Here is a 21,548-nt window from a genome sequence, read left to right on the forward strand (position 1 = left end):
AAAAATGAATAATGCAACTTTATCATTCACCCTATTACAAGTCAAGAATGAAAGTGGAAATAAACAGCAACAAGTACAGTACCAGAACAAGCCAGAGGTAGTATTTTGATAGGAAAAAGGCAACAGAGTGAGATCAGGAGGGAAAAAAAGGCAAATTGAGAATTACTTGTTCCCTTGATAAAGTTTTTTTGGAAGTTAAAGTTTTATGATTGAATCTTGAAAAAAAAAATGAAAACTCTTAAAACCTGTTCAGCGACTCAAAGATCGTCTAAATGTTCATATGACGAGTTCTTTTCAGCAATTTTTGGTTGTCTTTTTAACTACTGTAGATTTGTATCCCTGGATTTGTAAAATTATCTTTGATGATTCCCCCAAAAAGATTAACTTATGTTTTCCAAACAACAAAAATCTAGAACTTCCAGCTATCATTAAGATTGTCTATGAGGGACCATTGACAGCTGGGCATTTGGTCTAGTGGTATGATTCTCGCTTTGGGTGCGAGAGGTCCCGAGTTCGATTCTCGGAATGCCCCTTCTTTTGTGGGTAACCATTTTTAAGCCTAAAATTCTGACCGCAATAACTATTCCAAAGATAAGGTAGGATTCTTCTTCTTTTTTTTTTTTGATGACAAGAGAAACCCGTAGCCGCTACCCTTTGGGTGCGCACAGGGCAAAACCCCCGCTCCTATGCAATAGCTCGCAAACCAAGATAAGGTAGGATTCTTATTTCATAGTTTATAAAAGAATCACATTTGAGATTGATGTTTTGGAAATAGTTTATAAAAGAATCACATTTGAGATTGATGTTTTGGAAACTGCAGAATGCTCATCAGGCATTTACAGTATTCGGACAGATAAAATCATAATCTTGTGTATAGAAGTCAATTAAGCTGGATAAATTTCATTATTTCATGAAATAACAAACGGAGTAGGAAACTTTTACATGTAAACTGCAATATGTATTTTTAATCCGAACTGGCAATGCAGACAACCTAGAGTTAATTCTTCTTTGAATATACATACTGTTCAACTTTCAGAGCTTTTTTCCCAATTTCCTGTTCAGAATGCTTTGTCTTTTATTTTTGAGAATTCCTGTTCAGAATGCTTTGTCATTGTAACTCAACTAACTTTTCTGCCAAATTACATTTTTAAGTATTTCACCATGTAAGATGAGATTCCTCCTACTCTCAAGCAATACTAGGAAAACTCATTTGGATCTAAAAGCGAAAAAGTATTAAGTAAATAATTATTTTTTTTAAAAAAACACATGAAAAGACAAATTAAGGAAAATAGGATCTAAAAGAACAAAAACCAAAATAAAATATAATTGGGTCAAGCCAGCTGATTTGTGCTCACCTGCAACATTACCAGATATGGAAGTCCAAACTCCATCATATAACTCCTATGTTATCCCTAAAACACGAAGGGATTGATTAGCACAAGATGCCTTGCAACTATGACAAGTGAAAATCTTGAAATACACAGTTTTGCATTTGTTTTCAATTCGAGAAAGCAAAAAGAAACTGAGAAGTGATAATAAGAAAATATATGCCATTGCAGTTTTACAGTGGTTTTAAATTAGAGAAAGTAGGTAAAACTAAGTGATAGTGAGCAAATATATTTGTCCATCAGCATCAATTATTAGACAAGGTTCATTTTTATGGATCAGAGAGGTAAAAAATGATAGCTGAATCTATCAATCAATGTCAGAAATGTATTACAAAAATCAAAGATTGTTCTAGTAGTATGTTCCCAATTTGGCGTAAGAGTTCAGATTAATAGTATCAGTTGATGAATCATTCATTCATTTTTACTTGGGTAATGAAGCATGAACATCACAAGGTTCATGTTTTTCTGTGAGCTAACTAACTTATAATGAACTGCAGACTAATACACAAACAGAAATCACAGACTAGATTAATGAAGAAGGTATCTAGAATAAACTAGAAGTCAGAGAAAACCAAAAGCAAAGCCAATATTTTCCTCTTTATCATTCCCATAATTAGGTGTTCTACTCAAGTAGTGACTTCAACTCAAATTAATTGGCTAAAATATGATGCATTAACCATCCTATGCCAAAATCTTATTTTATCACCAATAACAGTTCTGCGCTAGTCACGACATGTCCAAATTCAGATATCCCAAGGGCTTCATATGATAAAAACTGATTTCTAAGAAATAGAGGACAGGCTGTGAAACCAGAAGAGTTGAGAACTCTCTCTACTAATAGTGATAGAGTAACACTCTCCTGATGAGAATAAACTGAATTCCTCGGAAAATCTTCAAATAAGCAAATGCAGATCAAAGACGTCAGGCAAAGAGTTCTATATTTTCAAGGAATGATATATTATGATCTAGTTATTGCTGATACAGAGAATAACAGCACGTTAATCATGAGTAATGACGTTCATCAACGACTGGGCATTTGGTCTAGTGGTATGTTCATGCTTTGGGTGCGAGAGGTCCCAAATTCAATTTTCGGAATGCCCCGTTTATTTCATCAGATACATAACTAATCATTATTCCTTGTTTCTTTTAAAATATAATAAACCTTAAAATCTGATAAATCAAAATGCCTTTGTTCTTAAACAAAAAGGGTTGTAACACAATTGAACAATTATCCGTTGTTTCTTTTAATAGAAAATTTAACGTTACAGTTGACTCTCCCTTATGAAGCAAGTGCAGAGGTAAGAGAGTATTTATCTAAGCAAATTCCTACCCAATGCCATATTTAATGCATTACAGTCCTACAGGTACAGAAATAATATATATGTGGTAGGTTTGAGCAAACATGTGACTTTACATATGGCTAACAGTTCCAGAGGGGCTCAGAATAAGTAGATAATATTAGATCTAAGATCAGAAGTCAACTAAGATATTAAAATATAAAAAGAGCGGTGAACGGCTGGAGTTTAAGTATCCTTTGGGTTACATTTATTTTTATCCTTTTCTTACTTCGAATGGAAAGCTTCAGGAAAAAGTCAGTGAATATCTGACATAACTTATGTAAGGATGTATTATTAATTTCAGAGAGAGCTAATTCCTACGACTAGAATATATCAGTACAGTCAGCATCTATTAAAGTTATGCTAGGCATTTCATGTCCAAATAGAAAACTATGAAACAAACGTATTGATGATACAAAATTACAAACCAATACTAGAACTCTTCTAACGGGTATGGCCGCTCAGGCCTCAGAGATCAACAGACTTTTAATGACTATCATGATGCAAAGTAAACAATAAACAAGTTAGATATGAAACCTAAAGCAAGGTAAATTACATAGGGGAGAAAATAAATTCAACAACAGGGCATTTGGTCTAGTGGTATGATTCTCGCTTAGGGTGCGAGAGGTCCCGAGTTCAATTCTCGGAATGCCCCATTTTTTTAGGAACTTGACATTTTAACACAAAACATAGTCTTGCTCAGTTACACCATCTTGAGAAAAAGTTAAGAGCACTAATTAATAGGTAGACAAAGAAACCACAACCATTTTGTCAAGAACAATTCAACAAAATACACCGCCAATACTCAAATTAGTAAGATTCTGCCAAGCATGTTCACCTACCAGTTTACCACTTAACAGATCTGTGAGTAAAAAATACAACACAGAACTCTGAAGTGATCCCAGATACTGTGTTGACAGATCAGCAGAAGGAGCATCCCAACTATGATAAGTAAACGTTTTGAAGGTTTATTGCTTTACAACTTTACCTGGTTTATTTGACAGAGCAGGCAAAAGGAGAAGTGACAATGAGCATATGGTTTCGTCTTTGCAATTTTGCCTTTGTTTTCAATTAAAGAAAGTAGGAAAGCTAAGAAGTTACAATTAGCTAATTTATTGTACTTCATCAAGGATTCATCAACAATGCTCATTTTCATGGATCATGGATGTCGACAATGGTAGCTAAAATTATTGATGAATGGCGAGTGTAACCAAAAACCAAGCATTTGTTTAGAGGTACTTTGCTGATTAAGGAAAGAGCTCTTCGATTTTCCTGCTCTCCAGCAGATGAATCATTTAATGTTCACTTGAGTAATGAAGGCATGAACATCACAAGGTTCATGCCGTTTTGTGTGAAAAACTTACACACAGTGAGCAGCAGTCTAAAACACAAACAAGAAGAACACACTAGATCAATCAAGAACGTATCTAAGATAATCAGAAAATGAGAGAACAAGATGTGACTTCCAACACAAATTATGGGGTTGAAACATGAAGCATTAAACTTCTCCAATTATAGTTCCTTGTGACATGTCCAAAAGGATTGAGTATGATAAATAAGGAATGCAAACATTATGAACCACAAACAATCAAAGCTGATAGCTCTTTAGGAATCAGAAAAAAGTGAACACCAGAGGGAAGGGTGCAAAAGAGGAGTTCAAAACTCTGTTTATCCACTAAATATTATTCTAATGGGAGTCAGCATAAGTTATCAAAAACAATTCCCAGTAAGGAAATACATGGCATTTGTAGTCAAGTTTTCGCTAATCATTGAAAAAATACATTGATCATGAATCAAAATGACATTCTTCAGCAACTGGGCATTTGGTCTAGTGGTATGATTCTCGCTTTGGGTGCGAGAGGTCCCGAGTTCGATTCTCGGAATGCCCCATTCTTCGATTTTTTTAAGAAACATTTCATTTTTCCTTTTATATTCTAAACTAGAATTACTTCAAAAATAAAAATGTCCCCTTTCTTTTAAAAGAAAACTTAACTTTAAAACTGACTCCCCTTCATGAAACAAGAACAGATACAAGGGAAGATAGTTTTATCAAAAAGAATTCCTACCCAGTGCGTTATTTAGAATTAAACTTCTAAAGGTAGGAGAAATATAAATGTTGTGTGTTTGAACTAAGCAGTTCAACAGGGGTTGACTGAAATTAGATTTACTAGTATCAGAGATCATATCTAAAACCAACTATGACAATAGAAAAATAGAATAAAAACAAGAATTAATCTGTGGAATTTAGTCCTCCTTTTTCCTATTTATTACTCAGTTGTTTTTTTTTTTGATGACCGTATTGTCCGGGCCAGCTTTCGCACACCTCGATAAATTCCATGGGATACCTGCCACCTCCCACCTCCCACCAGCAACAAGTACCAAGTAACTCTGTCCACCAAGGCTAGGACATACTCTCAGCTTTTTCTCCTTATATTTTTTTAACTTTTATGCTATAAAAATGCAAATCAACAAAAGTCAACAGACTGTTTGACATCTAACTTATGTAAGGATGTATTTTCCATTCAGAGACAACTAATTCCAACAACTTGCATATGTAAAACGAGGAATGTTAAGAGTAAAAGATGACATATGCTCCTATTTTTGCAACTTAGCAGTGATGATTATGATTGAGTTACTGCTGATATTCGGAAAAACACATTGATCATGAGTCAAAATGACATGCATAAACAACTGGGCATTTGGTCTAGTGGTATGATTCTCTCTTTGGGTGCGAGAGGTCCCGAGTTCGATTCTCGGAATGCCCCATTCTTTTTTTTTAATGAATATACATCTAAATTATTCCTAATTCATTTAAATAAAATTGACCTTAGAATCTGACAAGTCAAAATAAACAATCTTGGTTTCATTGAATGCCACCATCAACCAATCATTCTTTGTTCCTTTTAAAAGAAGATTTAACCTTTAAATCTGACTACCCTTTGTGAAACAAGTGCAGATACAACATAAGTGTTATCTGCAAGAATTCCTGACTCATGCTCTATTTAGTGCATTAAAGGTAAAAGCAAAACAAAGTATGTATGTTTTAACTAAGAACATACCTATATGGCATGTAGTTCTAAAGGGATAAAGAAAATTTACTTCATAGTGTCAGAGATCTGACCCAAAGTCAACTTTGACACATTAGTTTTTGCAATAACAAAAATCAGGCAACTTTTATAGGCAAACTACAACATATATTTTTAATCCAAACTGCCAATGCAGACAATTTCTATTTCTTCTTGTTATATACATAGTCCTCAATTATCAGAGCTTTCTATATATTCTGTTAGGTATGAACTTTAATTGTAAGTCAACTAAGACTTTCAGCTAATGTACATTTTTATTATCACAACATGTAAACTGACTTCTTCCTAATCTGAAAGAGAACACCTATGCTAAACCCATCTGCATCTGAAAGATAAGAATAATAAATCATGATTCAGAAAAGCATGCTATTTTGTGCTCACCTGCTAATTCACCACTTAGCAGATATAAAGGAAAATACAACACAGAACCCCAAGTGATCTGCAGTGTTATGCTAATAGATCAGCACAAGGAGCATCTCAACCATGATAAGTGAAAGTTTTAACTGTTCTTGCTTTACACCTTTCCGTTGGTTTATTTGAAAGAGCAGGCAAAATGAGAAGTGACTTAGCTAGTAATATATTTGTCCTTCAGAAAAGTTTCATAAACAAGGTTCATTTCATGGATCATGGATGTCAACAATGATAGATGAAGTTATTGATCAATGATAGGTGTCACCAAAAAATCAAACATTTCTCTAGTGGTATGTTGTCTGTTTCAGGCAAGGGATCCTTGAATTCCTGCTCAAATCAGGAGTAAGATTGCTATCCCTAGTTGATGAATCATTTAATTTCTCTTTACTTAAATTTCACAAGATTCATGCTGCTTTATGACCCAACTTACATGCAAGGACCTGCAGAATAAAACACAAACAAGTAGATACACACTAGATTAATCAAGAAGATATTCAAATAATCTGAAAATAAGATTAAACTAAACGTAAAGCCCATTTTTTCCTTTTTACCATTCCTAACCTTGGGCATCTACACAAGTTGCGACACCGACGCAAATTATGGAGCTAAAACATGAAGCATTAAGCCACCCCCAAATACAGTTCCTAGTTGACATGCAGCGGCGGAGCCAAAGGATGGAAGGTGGTTCGTTCGCCGAAAATTTACATTGTATATAAAAGGCCAAAAACATATTATTTGTCTATATGGTAGGTTTTATAATCCCTTGGCTTCTTCATGTGTTTACTTCTTTATATTTTGAATCCCTTTAGTGAAACACCTGACTCCATTACTGGTGATATACATGTCCCAAAAGATTTGAGTATGACAAAAATGGTTTGTACATGAAATGCACAGGAAACGATCAAAACTGACAGCTCTTTAGGAATTAGAGGAAAGCACGCATAGAAGAAAGGCTGCAAGAGAAGAAGAGTCTAAGACTCTCTGTTTATCTACTACTCCCTCTGGTCCAAAATAATTGATGTTTTACAAAATCAAGAAGGTATTAAAAAAAAATTCCAAATTTTCCTTTGGCACATTCCTAATTCAATGTACAGATTTGATGATAATTATGTCTGCCTAAGAAGAAAAGAAAATCATAACTAAGGGTATTTGAGTCAAAGTCTCTATTAATTTTTAGAAGTGAATTCATTAATCATGTGCCCAAACCTAGAACATCAAATATTTTTGGACCAGAGGAAGTAACATTATTCTAATGGGAGTCCAAAGAAGCCCTCAAACCTTTTACCAGTAAGCAAATGCAGATCAATAGGTGTGAAATAAGAAGTAAAAGATTCTTTATTTGCAACTAAGCAATGGCATTTGTGATTAAGTTATTGCTGACCATTGAGAAAACACATTGATCATGAGTCAAAATGACACTCATCAACAACTGGACATTTGGTCTAGTGGTATGATTCTCACTTTGGGTGCGAGAGGTCCCGAGTTCGATTTCAGAATGCCCCCTTCCTTTTTGATTAAATACACATCTCAAAATAATTTTAAGAAAAAAAAAAAAATCTTAAATCTCACTCCCCCTTATGAATGACTCAATGAGTGCAGATGCAAGTTAAGACAGTTTTTATCTAAAAATAATTCCTAGCCAATCTCTACTTAGTGCATTAAACTTCTAAATGTTGAAGCAAAGCAAATGATGTATGTTTGAACGAATCATACACCTTTTATATCTATGCAGTTCTAGAGGGATTAAGAGAAATCACTTTAATTGGAGATCTGATCCAAAGTCAACTATGACACCGTAAAAGAAACAGGTATAATCTGTGGAGTTCATTTACCCTTTTCTTTTCTTTATTATTCTTAACTTTTTCCCTTTCATTTCATTTATTTTTCGTTAAGGTAAATGCAAAATTTCAACAGAAGTGAACATACCCTCGACATCTAACTAATGCAGGGATATATTTTCAATTCAGAGACAACTAATTCCAACAATTTGCATATTTATTTTGGACAAGTAATCCAGCATCTCCTTATAGTAACTAGGAAATTCATAGCCAAATAGAGAAGTATGAAATAAATAAATCGGCTACCACAGTAATGACAACACAGTGACCTACAAATTGTTTAATGCATATAAAGATGATGCATAGAAAAAATAAGCAAAGAGAAACTAACAGGAAAGAGAACAAAACACAAAGATTGGGCATTTATGGTGCGGAGGTCCCAAGTTCAATTCTCGGAATGCCCCACTTTTCAGAAACTGATATTTTGAACCTACACATTTTCTTCCTCAATTAGACAATCAAGACAAACATTAAGAGCATTAACTAATAAGGAAAACAGTAGTAAAACCAATAACTGTCATAGCTTAAATGTTTGGTTTTATTAATTGAGCCTTGGACCGCTTGTTGGTTTTTCTGAATCTTTTTATCAAAAATACAAAGTAAAAGCCAAAGCCTCAAATTAGTAAAACCAATGATTAGCTTTATTGAGAATCGCATTCCATCAGTGGAACATGCAAGAAGTACACAAGAGAAAGGATAATCAGAATTTAGACAAACAAAGTTCATGCAACAAAATAGTATGGTATTGGAGATAGTTTTAGTTGATACAGAAAATTCAAAACAAATTGTCTCAGAATTAAGGCCTCTAGACATAGTAGCTGGAGACTACTATGAGAAAATTCAAGGCTTTGACTAAGTAATTAGGGATGCTTGAGGCAGATGCTGAAGAAAAAGTCTTAAACATTTGACCTAGTGACGATGTTAACAATGGGTGTGAACCAAAGTTCCTTTAAAAGATGAGGAATGCCCATCTCAACTTCGATGGAGTTATTTAAACTATAATCTTCACAACTTTCTCGATGCTGCTTCTCCCTAGGGCTAAAGAGAATTTAGTGAGTTCGAAACCAATTTGTTCTAAACTAATATCTCATTAATGATGACTAGGAGATATAAAGATTATTGAACATGTCTGACTAGAACTTCCAGCTACCAAGAGATGAAAAAGTTATGTGAGGTAAAAAGAAGATAAGTTAGCCAATTGCTACTAAGAACCTAACAAAACTCTCAACATGTGGGTCAACATACCATTTGTGTAGGTCAAGGTTGAGAATTGGGGTTGCGCCCTACCTTGTCAGCCTAAGCCTTGTTATGAGAACTGACAGTTTCCAACTTTCTATGAGGAGCTCTGTCCCTAATTCAATTAAAAATCACCCCTCCGCCCCCCCTTTTTCCCTCCAAAGCCCCTTGCTCCAAACATTTTTTGTACTTCTAATCAGACAAAATAAAAATAGGGTAAAGATGAGACCAAATGGAGATCCATGAAATAGGTATGAACTAGTGGCATGATTCTCAAGTAGGGTGCAATAGGTCCCAAGTTTATATCCCGGAGTGGCCTATGAGTCAATTCAATCAACTAATCCTAACATTTTCAGCTATATATGTCTTCGGTCTATGACTGAGCGAAGGGTTAATACCCTCAGCAGAAGGAAATTATACTACTCAAGTGCACATTTACTCTACTCATAAGCAAAAGTGTTAGCACCCTCGACAGAGTAATTAGTATACAATTGTCTGCGTCAATCAGTTGTAAGTTTTGAATCAAGACTCAGAAACCAACATCAAATAGTACCATATAAAAACGGGATTAGGCTATAGAGCAATGGAAAAGATTGGTTCACCAATAATTCTTTTTATCAAAGAACAAAGTAAACACTGCCCAACCTTCAAATTAGCATAATAGAGAAATCAAAATTCATCAGTAAAACAAGCAATTGAAACTATAATCAAAATTAGGACAAATAAAGTTCATGCAACAAAAAATGTATGAAATTGGAGACAGTTATAGTCCGTTCCGTACAGCACAAAATAGATTTTGCCTTGGTAACCCTATAAAAATTCATAGCTTGAGGAGTACTGAAGGAAAATCCCAAGGCTTCTAGAAGCTTTTGTTCTAGTGTGTGTAGAGTATACATCTAGATACTGAATCAATGAATAATCAAAAAATCAGTTGTAAGTTATGATTCATACTCACTTACTCAGTAACTACAATCCAATAATACAGGGATGAAATCCAGCAGAGGCAAAAAAAAAAAGGGGGGGGGGGGGGGGGGGGGCTTTATGATTTCTTCATACATGCCTAAACAAAACGCAATTAAGGATGACAAATAGAAGCGAGTTCATCATAAAAAATACGCAACTATAGTAATAGATGAGAGTTGAGAGCTGAAAGCACTAACCGGAAAACTCAATGGTCGGCCATTTCTCTAAGCAGAGAATGTTAGTTGCAGAGAATAGAATTTTTGAGTATTTAATTCTTCCATCGGAATGCGGGCGAATGTGCGCATGCGTCCACAGAGTATTATTTTTTCTTTACATTTTTAATAAGGGAAAAGGAAAAGGCCTAAACGAAAAAAAATAAAAAAAATTGCGTCTGCCGGGAGTCAAACCCGGGTCTATTGCTTGGAAGGCAATTATCCTAACCGTTGGACTACAAACACTATTGTTTATGATACCTAGATTAATATTTAATATTATTATATATAATCATGAGTTTTAATACCATGATTTTGGTGTTATTGTATTTGGTATGGTATATGGTATACATTTTAAATTTTTTTGGTATTCGATACGGTATTTGGTATTTAGAAAGATCAAATATCATACCGAAGTATATAGTTACATAAATAACATATATATATTATTAAAATACTAACAAATATGCAACTTAGTATTAGTACATGCTATGCTGAAATTAGTTATGCTGAGATAAGTTATACTAGGATAAGTTATGTTGGATTAGTTTTTATTGCTTGTTTGGTTTGTCATATTCAAACTTATATTCATTACATAATTTCTAATAATAAATATTTTTGTGTGCGCATTTCCATGATTGTGTTGTGTGTTTTTAAAATTAAAACTTTCATCTTATTTAACTTAAAAATAAAACATCCATCTTATTTAGCTTAAAAATAAAATTTCCATCTTATTTAGCTTAAAAACAAAACTTTCATCTTATTTAGTTTTAAAATAAATTTGTTATCTTATTTAGTTTAAAAATAAAACTTCCATCTTATTTAACTTAAAAATAAAGCTTTCATTTTAAGTTTATTAAAGTAAAAAAAAAATATTATTAAAGTTATCTACATTTTAATTGATATGTAAATTATAATTTTTAAGTGAGTAATAAACTATTTAATTAAAAAATATGTAATTTAGTAGTGGAGTGAAATTTTAAGAGAAACCAAAATATAAATAAACATAAGAATTAGGCAAATAAATTCAACTTATAATATATTCATAAATAAATATTGTATTTATAAAATGTAATTTTTTATAGAAAAATATATTAGCATAAGAACAACGAATAATTAAGGATGTGAATGTTATTATAAATGTTATTAGAAATTATGTTAATATACATGAATGTAAAAGTGGTATATAAAAGAGAGTTTAAGGGGGTATTTTTGTTATTTTACTTACTTTATCCCAGGAAAAGTTATCCTCACCCCCATGGAGGTATAACTTATCCGAGGACTAATTGTTAATCCTGGGATAAGTTATCCCAACCTTTGCAACCAAACAACGGATTAAAGGCCACTAAAAAGTTATCCCGAGACTAAATCCTCATATCATCACACCAAACCACCCCTAAATGTTTAGAAGTTGAAACTTTGACTATTCTATTTTGATTGAAATGCAATTGATTAACAAAAGAGTTGTTTGTACTTTATTTTGAATAGATATTTCTACATATGTAATGTGTTAGTGTGATACAATTAAGGCCTTTTTTATAATTATTAAAGTCATATTACTCTATTATATGAGTATATATTAATTAAAGTTGAACAAACTATGGTTACTGATTTACTATACCGTCGAATACCAAAACCGAACTTCAAATACCGAACCATATCGAATTAATTGGCATGGTAATGATACAATTTTTTAAAAACCGAATACCAAAATTACTATATCAAAACTTTCAAATACCGTACCATATCATACCATGCACATCCCTAATCATGACTTTCTAACTATTTGTATAGTTCAACCTAAACAATCAGTTAACAAAAGACTATTTTTTTTTCATATCATAAATATAAATAATTTATTTGTATTGACTAGAATAGCATTGATTAAAAGAGATTAACTTCTCTTCACTGACAGTGGACAAGAAAATTACACCGTCAATTCATTTTTAGAAATACTTATTTCTTTTAACACATTCACATATTATTAATATTTAAATAAGAATAAGTAAAAATATTATATGGTAACTTGGACTCTAAATTAATCATAGGAGTTTGTTTAGGATTCTTATTTGGTTGCCAAAAATAAGAAGTATTATTTTACCGCTTTCTTGTCCTCATTATTTTCACCCCGTTCTCCATCAACACCATTGAAGCAATTTGAGATAATCATCAATGGTAACTTCTTACTTCTATTTTTGTTTTTAAAATCTAGACTAATTAATCTCATTAAAAAAATATTCATAACTTATTAGGTCTTCTTCGCAATATGAATTATTATTTTTTTGGATAAGTGCTTCCATTGCTTCAGACTGTGTTTTCTCTTCTTAATTTCATTCAATCAACAATACAAAATTTAATTGAAAATAAACTTTGATCGATATACCATCATATGTACTCCAATTTATTTAAATAATACTCAAAGTCGATAGTATCAAAAATGTTTGAACGTTCTTTAAAAAAAAAATCTTAAATCTTTAAAACGTGTTTGAAAAAAAGAAAAAGAAAAGGACAAGTTGAAAAATCATTAATCTTTAAATATGAAAATATAATAATTAAATCAAAAGAAATAAGTATAGACGTTGTAATTTTCTTGTCCACTGTCAGTGAAGAGAAGTTAATCTTTGATTAAAATTGAGCAACCTCAACATTAATCAAAAGAAAAAAAAGTTGGTGGTGACAGAAAGAACCATCTAATTTCTCAAGTCCCAACTTGGCAATGAAGAAGTGATAATCAGATATCATTAAATTAATAAGTTAATTTTTTATTATTCATAAACACTTGATTGACAATTGAATATCATCAAATCTATAGGTTAATTTTTAGTTATTTATAAAAGTCACTCGATATACGATCAAATGTCATCAATACGTTGATGTTTAATTATTCATGAAATTGTCTGATGGATGATTAATTTCAATAGATTAATGTTAAATTATGATAATATTAATAAATTTGTATTGAAATATCCTTGAGGGCACCATATGTATTTTCTTTCTGGAACTAGGCTCCTATGAGTTCCCGTTTGTTTTCACAAACTCCTAATTCTTTTTTACTATAGAAAATATAGCTTTGCATGTGTCCTGAAAATGACTATTTCGTCCACAATGAATACACAATCAATTATCATGATTGAATACGTACTTACTATGAGGATTGTAGAATGTATAGTTCTTCCTACACCTTTGTTATGGATTATCTTATTGGCAGAAGATGAGATCTCTAAGGAGGTTTTTCATTTGAGAGACTTTTCCAGTTCACTTTAACTTTGATTAGGTCCTTCTCTAGTTCTTTATTCCCTTCTAAAGAACTAGTAAGATCCAGCTTGACCTTGTTAAGATTGGCTTCAAGCTCAATTTGGATTTTACTCTTATGTCATTTACCTTTAGGACTATTATGGGAAACTTTTTTCATCCTACTTTGAACAAGTTCATTTTTAGAAGCAGACTTTATCTTTTATTCTAGTTTGAGAACTTTATTAGATACCGCATCATTAAGATTTTCACTTAAGGACTCTTCTTCTTTGAAAGACCTTGATAAGAATATATATATCACGATGTTTGCTAGAGATTGCAACTCTTTAAGAGAGTAGTCTTCAAGTTTTTGTTGTACATAAAAAAAACTTACCTCATCCATGTCTTCATCCTCAAATTTGGCAATGAGAGCAAATAGAGAGTTAAAACTTGAATGTTCACCTTCAATTGCAAGCAAAGATGTATTCTCTGGATCTTCATCATTCTCCGATTCACTGGAGGTATCACCACAAGTTGCAAGAGCTTGTTTGACCATGTTGTTTAGTGTTTCTCTTGGTTGAAGTGGTTAGGAACCAAATTCTTTCATCTCGCTTTGTCAGGATTATTCTTGATATAATCCTTGTTATCCTGATTATAATGGGGACAATCCTTGATTAAATGTCCAGATTTTTGCATTTGTAGCAATGGTCATTTATTTTTAAATATTTTCTTGAGTTCTTTTTTTTTTTGGAAAGCAACTATTTCTCCTCACCATTCTTTGAAAACATCTAGTAATGTACACCATTTCAGTATCATCCTTACTGGAGTCTTTCTTTACAACCTTGAGTGTCATATTTTTTTCTTTTTTGGGTTCCTATCTATGTTGGTCATGTTGTCTCTTAAAATTGTAAATCTTCAGGTTTCCAATCAGGTCATCCATAGTCAGAGTCTGAAGATCTTTTGCTTAAATGATAATATTAACTTTGCTTTCCTAGGAGACTAACATCACATTCAAAATCTTTCGCACAAGTTTATCTTTTTTAATGACCTCATTAAGACTGTGAAGCTCATTTGTAATATAGGTGAACTTGGTGTGTATCTTTTGGATAGACTCTCCTTCTTTCATCTTGAATAACTTATATTGAGTTCTAAGCGTATAAATCTTTGATTATTTAATTTTTTTTGTTCCCTCATGAGCTATTTTCATGGCCTCTTAGATTTCCTTTGCAGTTTCATAGGCAGAGATTCTATTGTACTCGTCAGGTCCGATGTCACAGACAATGAGATTTTTAGCCTTGAATTTCTTCTATAATGACGCTCCTGGTCATTTTTGTGTCTTGACTTCTGTGTGTCATTTAGAGCGTTCCTGTAGCGACCCCAAGTCATTTATGACTTGCTGGGACTGACAGTTCGGTCACCTGATCGTTCGTTTGGTTTTGGTGCGAGTTTTTGTGTTTTGGAGCTTATGAACCTTGAACGATCATTTTCGATCAAAAGTTCAAGAAGATGACATCGGAATCCATTTCTGATGATTCCATCAGCTCTGGAAGGGTCATTTTAGGCTAGTAGCATTGTCAGCATGACTCCCGAGGTTTTTAGTGTGAGTCAGTGCGATTAGGCATTTTAACTTTAAGTTTAAGCCTAAGTTTGACTTTGGTCAACATTCTGAGAAAACACGCTCGGATGAGAATTATGTCAGCGCGGTTAGCTCTGGAATATCAAGTTTGGTCTAGATTGACCTTTCTTTTGTGTCTCGAGGTTTTCGGAGCTCTTTTGTGGTTTTTGACTTAAATTGACATTTGGGTGTGGGACCCACTTTTTGTCATGATGACCTCGTATGGAAATTTTAACTGTTCCATTGAGTCTGAAATATCGAATTTAGTATGGTTGCATATCTCATTTGCGTGCACGGGGTTCCGAACCGAGATTAGAGCACCCCGTCGGAGTTTTTAGTTTTTGGAAAATTGCAGAAAATTTGCTATAAAATGCAGATTCATCAGCAACATTTCCCAAACTTAAAATCCTCATAACTCTCTCATCTTTCATCCGAATTAGGCGATTCAAAGTGCGGGAGCTTCATTTTTTTAGTGGCTTCGCTGTAGAGTGTTTGAAAGTTGTCGGGTGCACGTAGTTCGAGGTAAATTTTGTGATAAACCTGACTGTTGTACCCTTTTTCGAGCTTTTGTTTTTGACATCCTTGTTTTGGTCATATCTCACTCATTTTAGCTCGGTTTTGGGTGATTCGAAGTCCACGTGTTGAGAATTGTCGTGGCTTCGTCGTACGGTGTTCAAGGAGTGATGGGCACCATTAGATCCTTGTAGATTTTGAGTTTAGATTGCTGCAATGTTTTCTTTTTAGTTGATTAAAGTGTGATTTTCTTGCTTGTTGGTTTTTGCTGCGTTTTGATGTTAGGGTGTCTTGACGGAGTCAAATTCGGACAGTTCGGTGCGGGTCCCATGATTCCCGTTTTGACTCCAAAATTGACCCATCTCCGTTTGTTGTGATTTTGGTGTCTAAACGACCGTAATAACGTTGTGACTCTATTTTTGATAGCGGAGAAGCGTTTCGAGGCCGTTCGAAAAGGGAAAGCTCTGAATAAGTGATTTTGAAGCGTGTGTGATCGGCCTACAGGTAGGCTACGGTTTCCCTCTCTTAGATTGAACTCGAAAATGTGAATGCATATTGATTAGTTGGAATTTGGGTTGGGTAGTTATTGAATCACGTTGAGGTGTTTAAAAATCATGTTTTCGGCCTATTTCGAGAATTATCGGGTAACTATGAGCATGCTTTGTGTTATTAATTGACCCTCCTCGCTATGTGGAGTGCTTACATGCCTAATTACTGTTTATTTGAAGCATGTTGGGCCTTATTTTAGGTTTGACTAGGGCTTGCCTTAGAAATACAAGATTCAGATCTGATAGGCCTTACTTTTGCCCCGACGTCGCTCGGCCGGCTTAGATCCCTACAGACTGGTGTAGTAGACTTGAGTCTGATAGTTTGGGCTTTAGCTAGGCGATACGCTTGCTCCGACTGTAGTTATCCTTATTTTCTCGATGTTACAACTTCACGAGTTACGTCGACGACACTAATTCTGTTTCGCGATTTGAATTTGATTTTTGATTCGGTTCCAAGGACTTTCATTGATTGGCTAAGTGTGGACGGTGTTCCACGGACATTATGGGTGTGGATCGATTAGGACTCTTTCAGCAACTACATTGGAACCTTTATAGAGCATCTGATTTAAGGTCCGACCTCTATTGCCCAGATACTTATATAGAACATTCAGTTTAAGGTCCGGCCTCTATTGCCCATATACTTATATGGAGCATCCGTTTAAGGTCCGGCCTCTATTGCTCAGATACTTATATAGAGCATCCAGTTAGAGTTCTGGCCTTAGATACTCAATACTTGTGATTGGTTTCTTAGGTACTTCTGGTGAGCATTCGGTTCGAGGTCCGACCTCCGTACTGTCAGGTTCTACTAATTAGGGTTGAGGTTCTGGTTTCGATGTTCTCCGTTCTTGGGTTCTTATATGCAATTCTCTTTAGTTATAGTTATTCTGTGTACTCGTCGGGCTTATGGGGGTCCGTTCGGGTTTTTATTTAACTTGCGCACGAGTGTTCCTTTTGGGCTTATGGGGGTCCAGTTAGGTGTAGTTTGCTTATAGATTACTTTAGTTAGTTCTTTCTACACTTGTGTGCATTCTATTGTTAGTTAGATTTTCGTTCTTGACTTCGGTTTGTGTTATTCCTTCTTTTCATATTGCCTTTACTTTTCAAGTTCAGTTGGCCTATGATGCCTACTGGGTACCTGTTGTTTTGGTACTTATGCTATGCTCTGCATCTATTTCGTGATGCAGGTCCTAGCACTAGTGGCCAGCGTTGATCCAGTTTGGAGTAGTCTGATCCGGAGATGGGGGTGATCACACGGCGTTTTGTACTATTTCAGTCTCCATTTGTGTATATAGACTTGTCTTTTACCTTTCAAGACAGTCCAGTCTCTATGGTCCACTTTTGGGACTTATACTCGTTTTGTTAGTAGCTCTGTACTAGTGACTTCCAGGTTTTGGGAGGGATCTTTATTTGTATATATGTTTTGGTTTGCTTCCGTCTGTTTATGTTGTTATGTTAAATTTTGCCTACTCTTGTTTAGTTCCTGCCCTCAAACCCATTACTTGTTGTTACGGGTTGGCTTACCTACTGGTGGGTTATAGTAGGTGCCATCATGATGCGAGGAATCGGGTCATGACAAGTTGGTATCATAGCATCAGGTTCACCGGTCTCACTTGTACGAAGCTAACGTCTAGTAGAGTCTTGCGGATCGGTGCAGAGACGCCCATAACTTATCTTCGGGAGGCCACATGATGTCTTTATAAAGATTTCCTCTTTTGTGTCACTTTCGTGCAACGTGTCTTATTGGTTCCTTGAAATCTCACTTGTTTCACTCTTTCGCAGGATGGCTCGCACGCGAGGCGGCGCGGCCGGGGGTGATGCACTCGGGCCTGCAGACAGAGCCACAGCTTGGGGTAGACGCCGACCTCGAGATCGAGGCAGGGCCGCAGCACCGACCTGAGATAGGGAGAAGGAGTCCTAGGAAGCATATGTACCTCCACAGCCAGTGGGGCCGAGATCAGCCCAGCCACCACCCGCACCAGCTGCAGCTCCTGATCTTCATGCCCTACTGGCTCAGATATTAGCAGCGATTGGGGAGATGCGTCAGGCACCAACACCAGTCCCCGCTCCAGCTCCTGCTCCAGCGCCGTAGGGTCAGCCTGCCGTAGCGGCACTAAAGGTTCATTCGCCACCAGTTCATGTGACCTCTCTGCCAGACTTTAAGGACAGGGAGATGCCACTGCGCGAGCAGAAGATGCTCGGGGTATTCTAGAGGTTGGCACCGCTGATATTCTCAAGGGTGATTGGGGAAGACGCCCACAGTTCTAGCTCACTTGCTAGGAGCAGCTACAGTCATTAGGCCTCTTGGAGTCGAGAAGAGCCGACTTCACTGCTCATTAGTTCCGTGGGCCAGCCAGGTAGTGGTGGCGCACATATCGAGAGTCCAGGCCAGTTGGATCACTTCATATATCTTGGAGTGAGTTGTTAGAGCTTTTTTTGGCCCAGTTCATGCCACGGAGCGTCAGGGAAAGGCTTCGTGATCAGTTCTCCAGATTGGAGCAGGGCCCTATGACCATATCAGAGTACGAGACGAGGTTCCATGAGTTGTCTCGACATGTTACCATGATCCTGCCCATAAAGGAGGAGAGAGTTCATTATTTTGTACGTGGGTTGCGGTATCGTCTGAGGGTCGACACAGAGCATTTGGTTTCAGTCGGCCGTTCATTTCTTGATGTGGTTGATCATTCCCGATCCATGGAGCATATTCATCGTGAGGCTCAATGTGGAGTGTGGACGGCGTTCCACGGACATTATGAGTGTGGATCGATTAGGACTCTTTCAGCAGTTACATTGGCACCTTTATAGAGCATCCAATTTAAGGTCCGACCTCTATTACCCAGATACTTATATAAAGCATCTGGTTTAAGGTCCGACATTTATTGCCCAGATATTTATAGGGAGCATCTGGTTTAAGGTCCGACCTCTATTGCTCAGATACTTATATAGAGCATACGGTTAGAGTTCCAGCCTCAGATACTTGATACTTGTGATTGGTTAATTGGGTACTTCTGGTGAGCATCCGGTTTGAGGTTCGGCCTCCGTACTGTCAGTATATCTACTAATTAGGGTTGAGGTTCTGGTTCGATGTTCTCCGTTCTTGGGTTCTTATATGCAATTCTCTTTAGTTATAGTTATTCTATGTACTCGTCGGGCTTATGGGGGTATGTTCGGGTTTTTATTTAACTTGTGCACGAGTGTACCTTCTAGGCTTATGGGTTCCAATTAGGTGTAGTTGGCTTATAGATTACTTTAGTTAGTTCTTTCTACACTCGTGTGCATTCTATTATTAGTTAGATTTTCGTTCTTCACTTCAGTTTGTGTTATTCCTTCTTTTCATATTGCCTTTACTTTTCAAGTTCAGTTGGCCTATGATGCCTACTGGGTACCTATTGTTTTGGTACTCATGCTACACTCTACATCTATTTCGTGATGCAGGTCCGAGCACCAATGGCCAGCGTTGATCCAGTTTTGAATAGTCTGATCTGGAGACAAGGGTGATCACACGACGTTTTGTACTATTTCAATCTCCATCTGTGTATATAGACTTGTCTTTTACCTTTCGAGACAGTCCAGTCTATACGGTCCACTTTTGGGACTTGTACTCGTTTTGTTAGTTGCTCTGTACTAGTGACTTCCTGGTTCTGGGAGGAATATTTATTTGTTTATATGTTTTGGTTTGTTTCTGCCTGTTTATGTTGTTATCTTAAATTTTACCTACTCTTGTTTAGTTTCTGCCCTCAGGCCCATTACTTGTTGTTCCGGGTTACGGGTTGGCTTACCTATTGGTGGGTTATAGTAGGTGCCATCATGATTCGAGGAATCGGGCCATGACATCTTCTCTATTTGCTTTTTGTCTGCATCAGAGTACTCTTTCCTTATTATGGGAGTTATTTTGGATGCTTTATCTATGATGACTGCTACGCTCAAATTATTCCTCCCTAAAAAAATATAAGCAATCGTTGTCAAATAAAGAACCCAACTTGTAGGTTGGGGTCGATCCCATGAGGAATATGGTTCATGCTTAAACTTAACTAACTATTATTTCTGTTTAGTCAAACTATTTCAGAGACAAGTAAATAAGGAGGGGGGGGGGGGGGTTGTAAAAAATTAAGCAAGACTCAAACTTTGAGTTATCAATATGAGAAAGAAACTAGGGTATTGGTGTTCTCCACAAGATTTTAACGCAATAATCCTACTAATAATCCTTTCCTAGTGTTTTACATGCAAAGTTGATAAGTTAGGTATCCCTAAGTGATTGATCCTTCAAATAGGGAATTTCACTACGCACCTTGGTTCGGCTACGAGTGTATACTTTACTAACCCTTACCTTTACCTCGGATTAGACACCACAACAATGTATGACTTAGTTTTCACCCTCACACCAATTGACATTAGACTATTAGATAGCATCCACTAAATCTCTATTGTTAATTCTTTTCTCATTAACTACCTCCTTGGTCCGATAAGTAGAAGCGAGACGAGTTCTAACGTTGGCCACCGTTAAAAAGACTTCTAAGCTAAATAATTAACAATACATGCATAAACACTATTCAAGAATTACTTAGTTATTATTCATACTTTGTTAATTGCTCGTGGTTCCCACAACCCTAGTTGTGGATTTAGCTACTCATGTTTGAAAGAACACAATTCATAATTGGGTAAAAAGAATTCATGAACTTACAAGAAGAATTGATGAAACCCCAAATCTTCAATTGAAATTCAAAGTCAAAATCCTATAAAACGAAATCCGGAAAATTAATTGCTAAGAGTTTGCAAATTAATCCCCAAAAATACAAACTTAGAAGTATACAATAATGTCTAAACACCAAAAATGAGGTCTATAACTCCTATTTATAGAAAACAAGTCCTAAATAAAAAGGAAACAAAATAAGGAAATAAGTTGTCTTGAACGCGGCTTCAGTTGACGACTCGACCTACTGACTATGGGTCGACCTACGGTTCGTAGGTCCCCTTCCGTGGCTCCATACTTAGGATTTTTCATCAAGTACTGGAACTTCAACTCTCTGAATCCATCGACGGATGTGTACGACGTCCCATGGGTCGACCTACGGTCCGTCAGTTGCTTCGTAGTTCCACACTTAGTCAGAATTCCCTGATGCTCCATCTACGACTGCCCAACGACGGTCCGTGGATCACTCCGTGGGTAACCCCT

At 35.7% G+C, this 21,548-nt stretch overlaps 1 long non-coding RNA gene and 4 other non-coding genes across 5 annotated transcripts in view; 3 read left to right on the plus strand and 2 right to left on the minus strand.

Annotated features, from left to right (window-relative positions):
• Positions 1-1,384, minus strand: part of LOC125807234 (uncharacterized) — an 11,701-nt gene extending 10,317 nt beyond the window's left edge. Inside the window, exon 1 of the long non-coding RNA XR_007441657.1 lies at positions 1,356-1,384. This is a non-coding gene — a long non-coding RNA (uncharacterized LOC125807234). The remainder of the gene's footprint in view (positions 1-1,355) is intronic.
• Positions 461-532, plus strand: TRNAP-UGG (transfer RNA proline (anticodon UGG)). The gene has a single exon. It is a non-coding gene; the product is annotated as a tRNA-Pro (tRNA).
• Positions 1,385-3,308: 1,924 nt separating the features above from the next.
• On the plus strand, positions 3,309-3,380 carry TRNAP-AGG (transfer RNA proline (anticodon AGG)). The gene has a single exon. It is a non-coding gene; the product is annotated as a tRNA-Pro (tRNA).
• A 1,162-nt stretch (positions 3,381-4,542) lies between these two features.
• On the plus strand, positions 4,543-4,614 carry TRNAP-UGG (transfer RNA proline (anticodon UGG)). The gene has a single exon. It is a non-coding gene; the product is annotated as a tRNA-Pro (tRNA).
• Positions 4,615-10,645: 6,031 nt separating this feature from the next.
• Positions 10,646-10,717, minus strand: TRNAG-UCC (transfer RNA glycine (anticodon UCC)). Its single transcript has one exon. It is a non-coding gene; the product is annotated as a tRNA-Gly (tRNA).
• Positions 10,718-21,548: the final 10,831 nt, after the last annotated feature.

This window comes from Solanum verrucosum, unplaced genomic scaffold (genome assembly GCF_900185275.1).
Source record: "Solanum verrucosum unplaced genomic scaffold, falcon-dt-bn FXZP01000153.1, whole genome shotgun sequence".
NCBI classification, from domain to species: Eukaryota; Viridiplantae; Streptophyta; class Magnoliopsida; order Solanales; family Solanaceae; genus Solanum; species Solanum verrucosum.